Source organism: Mus caroli, unplaced genomic scaffold, assembly GCF_978045245.1.
Source record: "Mus caroli unplaced genomic scaffold, Mus_caroli_1 scaffold_2, whole genome shotgun sequence".
Taxonomy (NCBI): Eukaryota; Metazoa; Chordata; class Mammalia; order Rodentia; family Muridae; genus Mus; species Mus caroli.
Genome location: NW_028227257.1, coordinates 52,837,214 through 52,847,697, shown reverse-complemented (window position 1 = coordinate 52,847,697; position 10,484 = coordinate 52,837,214). Strand labels below are relative to the sequence as shown.

At 42.0% G+C, this 10,484-nt stretch overlaps 1 pseudogene; it reads right to left on the bottom strand.

Moving 5' to 3' along the window:
* Positions 1 to 1,009: 1,009 nt before the first annotated feature.
* LOC147005821 (sperm motility kinase 3A-like) lies at positions 1,010 to 8,645 on the bottom strand (annotated as a pseudogene).
* Between the last annotated feature and the right edge of the window lie 1,839 nt (positions 8,646 to 10,484).

The following is a 10,484-nucleotide window of genomic DNA, read 5'->3' as shown; positions in this document are numbered from 1 at the left end:
AGAGTTGGATATTAAATGATGGTAATAGGTCAAGGAGTCTTTTTTATATAAACAAAGGATACATTAACCAAGGCTTACTTAGGCTAATGCATTGATGGTGCTACTAGCAATATCAGAGTTTCTTTTTTGAGGTTTTAGTTTTGTGAAGCTGTGGAGCTGAGTTCTCTCTGTCCCTCTGTTTTCACTTAAGGACTCCAGATGCACCCTTGCTGTTTCTCAGTTCTGTTGTTGCCTCTACCCTGGTCACACATATACCTCTTGGAGACATGCAACAGGTCAGGTCCTTTGAGTTCCTTCCTCTGCCTCCAGGATCACTGTCTCCTCAACTCAGGAGTGCACCTGGATGGGTGTTTTCTTCCAGGGATTTCTGTGTTCTGTGAAGATTAATGCACTGGGCCACAACTATTCTGGGACTGCTGCCCAGTGTGGAATTCCCTACAGGGGGTGGGCAAAAGGAACATCACTCAGATCTTCTTCCCAGAATTTTCCTTCAGACTTCAGAGGAAAACAACATCTTGCCTCTAGTTTAAACCTTCAATATGGACAGATCTTCCTACTGGCACAGAGCCGCCTGGAATTCCTACCTGGCGCTCTCCTCCCTGCTCCTGTCTGCATCCTCAGCAGGCTCCTCTTCACTCTCTGGCATCACACTCCAGCGACAGGGGCTTTGACAGCACTTGAAACAGACACAAGAAATATTAGAAATCGGCAGGACCTATGCTTGGCTGTGCTGGCCCTGTGTTGGCATGGACCCTCAGGCTGATTCCTCCTGAGTGGTCTATTGATCCCTTCACCAACACATGTCTAGCATCCTTGCCACTATCCTCTGCTGTCTCTATGGAAACCAAGCTTTGGAAGACTCCTCATAGGTGGGAGGACAGGATGGGATTTTCTCTACCGCATGATAGATACAAAGTCATCAACCCCCTCAACATGCATACTGAGAATGTTTTAATGAAGAAGAATGTAAAGAGTGTATGCTTTCCCATCACACCGCCACCTACTTGTTTTAGCCTGTGTCTCTGAAGCACTCTTCTTCATTGGCTGCCTGATTTCATTATTGGTCACTGGGATGCAGCAACATAAGCTTCTTACGGGGTTGACAATTGTTTTCTTCAGGCCCTTCCAGCCCCACCTTCTCAGTGGGACTCTGGGCACACCCTGGGACTGCCTTCCCAGTTGCTCCTGATGGTCTGTTTCCCTGTAGGATGAGCTGCTGTCTTGTAAGCATTTGGTGCTTGTAATCTCTTCCTGGGGCTCCTCACTGGGGAAGGGGCTTCTGGTTGTGGACTCCCAGGAGGACGAGCTGCTACTTGTGTCTGACGACTCAGAGCTCTCATTGGCCACATCTTGTGTATTTTCAAAGGTTGAGATTTGTGATGCTGTCAACAATGAGTCTGTGGTTCCTGAATATGATGTTGTTGTGGCTGTTGACATCTTTATTCCTGATAAATTTGTGGAATTGATGATGCCCTCCTCTCTGCATGTGCCCTTTCTAACCCCAGGCGTGAGCTCCTGCTGTGGGGAGGTGTTTTTCAGAAAGCTCCTCTTCTTACTCTTAAGAGAAGAGAGGGTGGGAGGTACACTATGCCTCCTCTTACAGCTTTTCCTCCTATCTCCACGCAGCTCAGAGAGAGTGGTCAAAGTGAAGCTAGGGTCACTGGTTACCATCCTTAAAGGCCAAGAAAGGTTGAGATCTTTTGTAAGGTCCAGTGTACCACCCTGCCCTCCATCGTGATAAAATTGGGGCTGTGAGATAGATTTCTGTTTCATAATTAAGTAGGTTGTCATGATATGGCTATATTCCCGTTCCCTCAAAGCATCTCTAAGCTCTTTCATGTTGAAACCCATTAAAGCCATTTCAAAAGCAATGTTGGGCTCTGGCTCTCTAGGGATTTCCTCTGAGGGTGTCAATATGTCTTGATCATGGCGCAGTCATGGGTGTGCCAATACTTCTTTGATGGATGGCCTCATTGTGGGATCTATTGTCATTAATCTAATCATTAGGTCTCGAAGCTCTGGGGACAGGTGATATGGAATCCGCCAGCTCTGGGATAGAATCATGTACTTTATGTTGGAGTGCGTTGTCCCTTGGAAGGGAAGGTGGCCGATAACTAAATAGTATAATACTACTCCAAGACAACATATGTCACTTGGAAGGCCATCATATTGTGTGTCATTGAACACTTCAGGAGCACAGTATCGTGCTGTGCCACAAAATCCTTTGAATTTTTCCCCAGAGGCCAGTCTTTTGCTTATGCCAAAATCAGTGAGTTTTACATGGCCATCCCAATCCAATAGGATGTTCTCAGCCTTGATGTCTCGGTGGGCAATATTCTGACTGTGGATATAGTTGACAGCCAAAGAGAGTTCTGAAAATATGGTTCATGCCTCTTCCTCATCTAGAGGCCGACGCTTTTTGATGTATTTCAGCAGGGATCCCGGGATGCATGTTCCATCACCAGGTAGGTTTTGTGCCTGGTTTGAAAAACTTGTAGAAGCTGTATTATATGACGGTGGTGTAGAGACTTCATGATTTGAATTTCGAAAATAACCAGGAAGTCTGAGATTTTGCCCCTTTTCAACATCTTGATGGCTACCAGGGTATGGGTCATAAAGTGGAGAGCCAATTTGACTCGTGCAAAGGACCCTTTACCTGGGTACCCAAGATGTAGTAATCCTGTGCCAGGGTGTCCCCTTCGCGGAAACTGGCCTCGAGCTCCCTGGACATCATGGCACTTCCCTTCTCTTGGTCAGAGTCACCAGGAGCTATAGCAAGTAAAGATGGCAAAAATTTAGAATTACTTCTAAGAAAACTTACTGCTAGAGATTCTGAGATTAAAAGTTAGAGATACCTCCAAAGAAAAGTCTGGCTATGCCTCAAGGCCACAGAGAAACCAGAACAAAGTGTAGACAAACACAGTGGATGGAAAGAATGAAGAAGGCTCAGAGCTGAAAGAAAGCAAGGGCAATGGAAGACAACAGTTTAGCCAGGAGAACAAGGATCCCCATTTCAAAGGATAACACATTGACAAGCTTACCCAAGACATCCGTTATGAAGGGAAAGCAGTGAGTTAAAGTCCACACTTGAACATCAAGATAGCTTTACCCAGAAATGCATGGGATGCAACCTGCCCAGAAGATAAACACAGTATATACACAGGATGGGGGCAAAGCATTGCACTGCACCATGAATAAGAATGAAAATTTATCAGTTTTTCTGGAAATGGATGTACTTTGAGATCTCTGGGTTGTTACACAGAATAACATAGCCCAACAGAGATAAACTCCACCATTTTTTTTCTCATATGCAGGATCTTGGTGGTTTAAGGCAGGGCTAAGGGATAGGAGAGTTTTGAGGGGACTGGAGCATAAGAGGCAGAATGAGATAGAGAGTAACAGAAAGAGACAAAGTCAAAAGAGAAATCAGGAAGAGAAATATAGATGTTGGCCAGTCATGGACTCCACTCAGGTTTCTTCCCATATTTCACCTCAGTCCTCAGGAGGCAAGGCAGTCAAATCTCTGAGTTTAAGGCTACCCTGGTCTACAGAGAAATTTACAGGTTGGTCAATTCTATGCAAAGAAACCCAGTCTCTAAAGATAAAGAAAAGCAAACTTAATTAAAGAAGGAAAGAGAAAGAAGGGAAGAAGAAAGGAAAGAAGGAAGGATGGAAGGAATGAGAAAGGAAAGAATGAAAGAAGGAGAAAGGAAAGAAGGAAGGAGGGAGGGAGGGAAGGAAGGAAGGAAGGAAGGAAGGAAGGAAGGAAGGAAGGAAGGAAGGAAGGAAGGAAGGAAGGAAGGAAGGAGAGAAAATGGATGGATATTATTCCACAAAGAAAAATGAAAAACCTAAACAAACAAAAACCAAGAAGTCAAAGCTATAAACAAAGCCCCCAAATGAATAATGTCACATAAACAGAAAACCAAACCTCTGAGCTCACAGGAAGGAAGCAGCAGGAAAGAACTCACTTTGTGGAAGTGTAGCAGATGTTCAATGTCAAAATCCAAACAATCACGAAGGTACAAATCTAACCATCAACCACCAAGTCCTGCAGTTCACTACCAAACAGCTCTCTGCACAGAAGGACACAAAACATCCCAGACAGTGCATTATATGATCAGCTGTCAGTCATTCCTTACAATGGCTCTCAGTGACATCAGAGCATTAGAAACAACTCAGAGCTGGCACAACCCACAGTGGCTTTTCTCACTTCTTAGTCCAAAGGGGCTCTGTCTGTTACTGTTCATTTCACTGACAGCAATGACCTGCCTGACAAAAGGCACCTGAAGGGAGGGAGAATCTTATGTGGCTCATGCTATGAGGGGTTTGCTGAAAATGGCAGGGTTCCTCCTCTGGGGTTTTAGTCTCATGCCAAAAAGAATGTTTCAGATTGTGTGGAGACAAGATAAAATGGATTTGGAGGGACATCTAGATGTTTCCAGAGGAAAAAGAGCAAGAAATATGCTTATGCTCTCTCCCTCTCCCTCTCCCTCTCCCTCTCCCTCTCCCTCTCCCTCTCCCTCTCCCTCTCCCTCTCCCTCTCCCTCTCCCTCTCCCTCTCCCTCTCCCTCTCCCTCTCCCTCTCCCTCTCCCTCTCCCTCTCCCTCTCCCTCTCCCTCTCCCTCTCCCTCTCCCTCTCCCTCTCCCTCTCCCTCTCCCTCTCCCTCCCTCTCCCTCTCCCTCTCCCTCTCCCTCTCCCTCTCTCTCTCTCCTCCCCTCCCCTTCCCCCCCCCCTTTCTGTGTAGGTTTGCATGTTTGAGTGTGTGTTTCCAAAGAGATATGTAAAAATACAGCAAACTTTTGAGATTTGGGGGCACGGAAACATCCAGGAGAGGAGGGGCACTCTGTTCCAAGAACAAGCAGTTATACTGAATTTCTTCGTGGGCAGAGATTTCTAAGGGTGGACACTTCCAAGATGAGGATTGGTGGAATTTCATGTCCTGATCTTACAGAGGTCAGAGATTGGCGGTTTTTCTCTTCAGGAATTGGTGAGTTTTCTTGATCAGTTATTAGTCTTTGTTTGTTTGGTTGGTTTTTGGTGTTTTTGTTTGTTTCACACTGTTTTTTCTACATATGGTCCATTGGTCAGGACGGGGAGTCATTTCAGGCCACAGGTTGCTTTGGCTTAGGTTCTATGCCACAGTCATGGAGCTCTTCAGGAAGTGTGGAAAGGACATTTTGCCCCCATGGCAGACCCTGTGTTGGTACTTCCTGTTGATGGCAGGCAGAGTCTGAAGAGGAAGTGCCATTGCCATGGCATTTTCTGCTGAGGTATTTCACAGTGGTCACAGGCTGAGGTAGAAAAGGTTGTCCAGTGGCCTTGGCAGCTTCTGCAGCTTTACCTCAAGTTGTAACCTCACAGGATGAAGGCAGGGGCTGATAACAACTGCACACCTCTCAGGGACTTCAATCTGAGCATAGTGTAATAAAGCCAAAACTGACAACAGTTAAATCCCTAAGAAAAGTACAAACTCCTGGAAATAAAAGGAGAACATGACTGAATAATTATTGGGTCAATAAAGAAAATAGAGATTTTCAAAATGTGAAATAACGAAATTCCAACATAACAGAACCAGTGGGACATACTGAAAGTTGTCCTATAAGGGAAATAGATACCTGTGAGTGCTAATATTTAAAAAAATCAGAAAAAAGATTTAATTTAATGATCCTTCTCAAAAATTTGAAAAAAAATTCAAACTTAGTTGTTCAAAATCATAAAAAATCAATAAAAGAGAAAAAAGAGTACAACACAAAAGACCAACAAACTTTCAAACTGGTTCTTTCTTCCACAGACCAACCATGTTGGGTATGGGGGTCCCTGAGATGAAGGTCCTTGAAGGCTAGGTGGGTAAAGATTCGGCAGTGACAAACAGAAACAAACACAGAGGCAGTTTAAATCTGAGTATATTTTGCAACTCTCCAAGCAAGGGCTTTTATACATTAAAAAAAAAAAAAACCCAACTATTACAACTTTTAGAATATGTGTTCAGTGAAGCTATCATGAATACCATCATTAGCATTTGGCACAATAAAGCAAAAAATCATCCAAGCATTTCAAGTCTGAAAAGATGTGTTCAGTGAATCACAAATAGAACAGGTAACATCATTATTATTTGGCACAATAGAAATCATCCAAGTATTACAACTCTGAAAGGATGTATATAGTGGGTCAGTCATCCAAGGCTAGTGATATATTTCCAAGAGCAGGTTAACAAATCTTTATGGTAAATTATTATTTAACATCTAGTGCCTGTTTATTAATAATCTTCAATGCATAAATTTAAACTATTTTAATTCTTTTAATTTAAGGCTTTCTTTACATATACCAAAGCCCATCTCTGATGACACATGTGCAGCCATATGAAATTTTGTTGAGAAAATTTTTATCCATCATAATGCTATTATGTAATGTTTTAAGTGATTTATGAATAAAGCGCCAGTTTCCCTGGTGATAAGGTCATGGTTAGTGACCCCCATCTCCAGGAATGGTTTCTTACCCATTATTCTTGCTTTAGATCTTGGCCAAGGCTACCAGGAACCTGTCATCAATAAGAAAAGGAATAACAGAAAAAAAAAAAAACAGATAAATTGTAATGAGAACTATGGCTCAATATTTTGTTCCAGGCAAGAGTTTCACAACTGGTTCCAGGAGGCCTCCTTCTTTGGAAGTTTTTGCCTCAGTCTGTGGAACTTGTCACACAGATTCTACTGGAGTTGATGTGGCATCTTTCATAATATATATAGGAATAATGGAGCCTTGACCCAACTACCCTATAAAAAAAAAAAAGAGGGCCTAAATTAAAAGAATAAATGTGAATAGAGAACTGTTACAATAGCTACCCAAAAATTCAGAACTTTTAAGAGAATCCTTTTAAAACATGTACTCCATTAATCTTGAAATTTAAGAAAGGATGCATAATTATACCACCATAATTATATGAATAAGACAACAACCGAGACAGCCCCATAACATGTGAGATAGAGACAAATGATCCAGAAAGAGAAAGGAGGTGCAAGAGGAGGAAGAGGAAGAAGAATAGGAGGAGTAGGAAAGAAAAAAGGAAAGGAAAGACATTAAGAAAGAAGAGAAGGGGGCTGGTGAGATGGCTCAGTGGGTAAGAGCACCCGACTGCTCTTCCAAAGGTCCAGAGATCAAATCCCAGCAACCACATGGTGGCTCACAACCATCCGTAATGAGATCTGACTCCCTCTTCTGGTGTGTCTGAAGACAGCTACAGTGTACTTACATATAATCAATAAATAAATCTTAAAAAAAAAAAAAGAAAGAAAGAAGAGAAGATACAATACTAAAAAATGCTCAGAAACAAACTTGCAAACATAATACAGACATGTATCACAAAGATGGTCCATCACATTGGGTTGAACCACCTGAATGTAAGGATGGTTAAATACATGCAAGTTTGTAATGTAATAAGTCACATTAGTAAACTTAATTATTCAAATCAGATCATTTAAGTAGATGCAAAATAAGCATTTGATAAATCCATTATGCCCTCATGATAAAAGTCTTAGGAGAATGGAGAACCACAGGGACCATATACTTCAGCTCAGTAAAAAGATATATATGAGAAACCAACAGCCAACATCGTCTGAAATGGAGAAAAGATTGAATTAATCCCTCTGAAGTTAGTAATGTGCCAGGAATGTCCAGTACTCCTAATCACTGTCAATAGAACTTGCTATCTTCACCATTCTCAAAGTTCAGCTGAGGCAATAAGCAACAGAAGGAAATTAAAGGCATACAATCAGGAAAGAAGATATCCAATTATCCCTATTTACAGTGGACATGGTGCTAGACATTAGAGATCCCCAGATTTTGACCAGAAAACTTCTAGAAATGACCAATTTAGCAATGTGGCAGCATACATATTCAAATGCACAAATCAATAGCTTTTCTATACATCAACACCAAACAAGAGAGAGAGAGAGAGAGAGAGAGAGAGAGAGAGAGAGAGAGAGAGATCATGTGCACACTCCACTTTACCACAGACTCAAAGAAAATGAAATGCATGGGAATGAACAACAAGGAAGTGATGGGAATCTACAATGGAAGCTTTAAACCTCTGAAGGACAAGATAAAGACATTGTAATGATCCTAGATTGGCCAAATGATGATTATACCAAATAAATGAATATTATATCAAAACTTTTTATAGATTCAATTCAATCTCAATCAAAATCCTCATGTCATCCTTCATGGAAATAGAAAAAAACTGACTCTAACCTTCATATGGAACCTCAAAAGATCCCAGAGTGCCAATACAATCAGAAGGAAAGAGGGAAATGTTGCAGGGAATACCAATTCAGATCTTAAGATGTATTACAGAGCCATAATAGTAGGATCAATATGGTCCTAATATATAAAAGAGCAAATAAATAAAATGAAAGATGCACACATGACTGCATGCTGTGTGTTAATTCCACCAGAAAACACAAATGTTTTTTAATTTAATTTTTTATTTAATATTTCATTTTACTTACTCATTTTGCATACCACTTACTGCTCCCGTACTGGCCACTCCCTCACATCTCCCTTCTCCCTTTGCTTTCTGAGCCCGTGGGGACCACTTCTGGTTATACTCCCACCCTGGCACATCAAGTCTTTGTGAGGCTAAGTGCATCCTCGCCTACCAAGTCTGAGAAAGGCAGCACAGAGAGACAAACATATCCCACATATAGGCAACAGCTTTTAAGGTAGTTCCTGCTCTAGTTGTTTGGGACCCGCATGAAGACCAAGCTGCATATTTGTTATATATGTATGGGGAGGCCTAGGTCTACCCCTGTCTGTTCTTTAGTTGGTGGTTCAGTCTTTGAGAGCCCCAAGGGTCCAGATTGGTAGATTCGGTTGGTCTTCCTGTAGAGTTCCCATCCCGTTAGGGCCCACAATACTTCTTCCTATTCTTCCATAAGAGTCCTCGAGCTCCATCCACATTTTGGCTGTGGGTGTCTGAATCTGTCTGAGTCAGCTGATGGGTGGAATCTCTCAGAGGACAGCAAAGCTAGATTCGTGTCTGCAAGCATAACAGAGTATCATTAATAGTGTCAGGGATTGGTGCTTGCCCATGGGATGAGACTCAAGTGGGGCCAGGTATTAGCTGGCCATTCCCTCACTCTCTGCTCCATTCCCTATGTCTGCATTTCTTATAGATAGGATATATTTTTGGTTGATAATATCAGGGTGGGTTGGTGTCCCTATGGCTCCTCTGGTCTTCCTGCTTTGCTACAGGAGGTAGCCTCTTCAGGTTCCATATCCCTAATACTTTGAGTCACAGCTAAGGACATCCCCATTGATTCTTGGGGGGCCTCCCTTATCCCAGGTCTCTGGCTCTTCCTGGAGATATCAGAAGCAGATTTCCATTTATTCTAATGGTTATTTGGACATGCCTCTTGGTCCTCCCCACACCTGATCCTGAATGGAACATTCCTCTCCCTATTTCTCTCCCATGTAGTTCCCATTTTCCTCCCTCCATCTGCCTATTATCAGTATTTTATTCCTCCTTCTAAGTGAAATTCAAGCATCCTTGCTTGTACCTTCCTTCACATTAGCTTCTTTGGGTTTGTGGAATGTAGCATGGGTTTCATGCTACAGATTGGTAGATTCCTCTATTGGTAATACCTGTTGTTTATTGCTATTATTCACTTATAAGTGATATATACCATGCAAACATGTAAAACATTTCTTTGTACATCGTTCACTTGAGGGTTATCTAGGTTGTTTCCAGTTTTCTGGCTATTATATATAAAGCTGTTATGAAGAGAATTGACCAAGTGTCTTGTGGGATGGGGAGCATCTTTTGTGTCTATGCCCAGGAGTGGCATAGCTGGGTCTTGAGGTAGAACTATTCCAAGTTTTCTGAGAAACTGCCAAATTGATTTCCAAACTGCTTGTACAAGTTTGTAATCCCACCAGGAATGGAGGAGTGTTTCCCTTGTTCCACATCCTCACCAGCATGTTCTACCACTTGAGTTTTTGATCTTAGCTATTCTTAGCAGTGTAAGAGCTGTTGAAATTAGCATTTTCCTGATGACTAAGGACTTTGAACATTTCTTTAAGTGCACCTCAGTCATTTGAGATTCCTATGTTGAGAAAACTTTGTTTAGTTTTGTGCCCTATTTTAAAATTGGGTTAATTTGGGTTGTTGCTATTTAACTTCTTGAGTTCTACATCTCTGTCAGATAAATGGTTGGTGAAGGTCCTTTCCCAATCTGTAGGCTACTGTTTTGTCCTGTTGACAGTGGTTCCTTTGCCTTACAGAAGCTTTGAGGTTTCATGAGGTCCCATTAATCAATTGTTGATCTTAGAACCTGAGCCATTGGTGTTCTGTTCAGGAAGTTTTCTTCTGTCAGAATGAGTTTCAGGCTATTCTCCACTTTCTGTTCTATTAGGTCTTATGAAGATGATAGAGGCCTTTACTAAGGAAATGAATAATCCCTTAAAGAAATATAGGAAAAAAGAACAA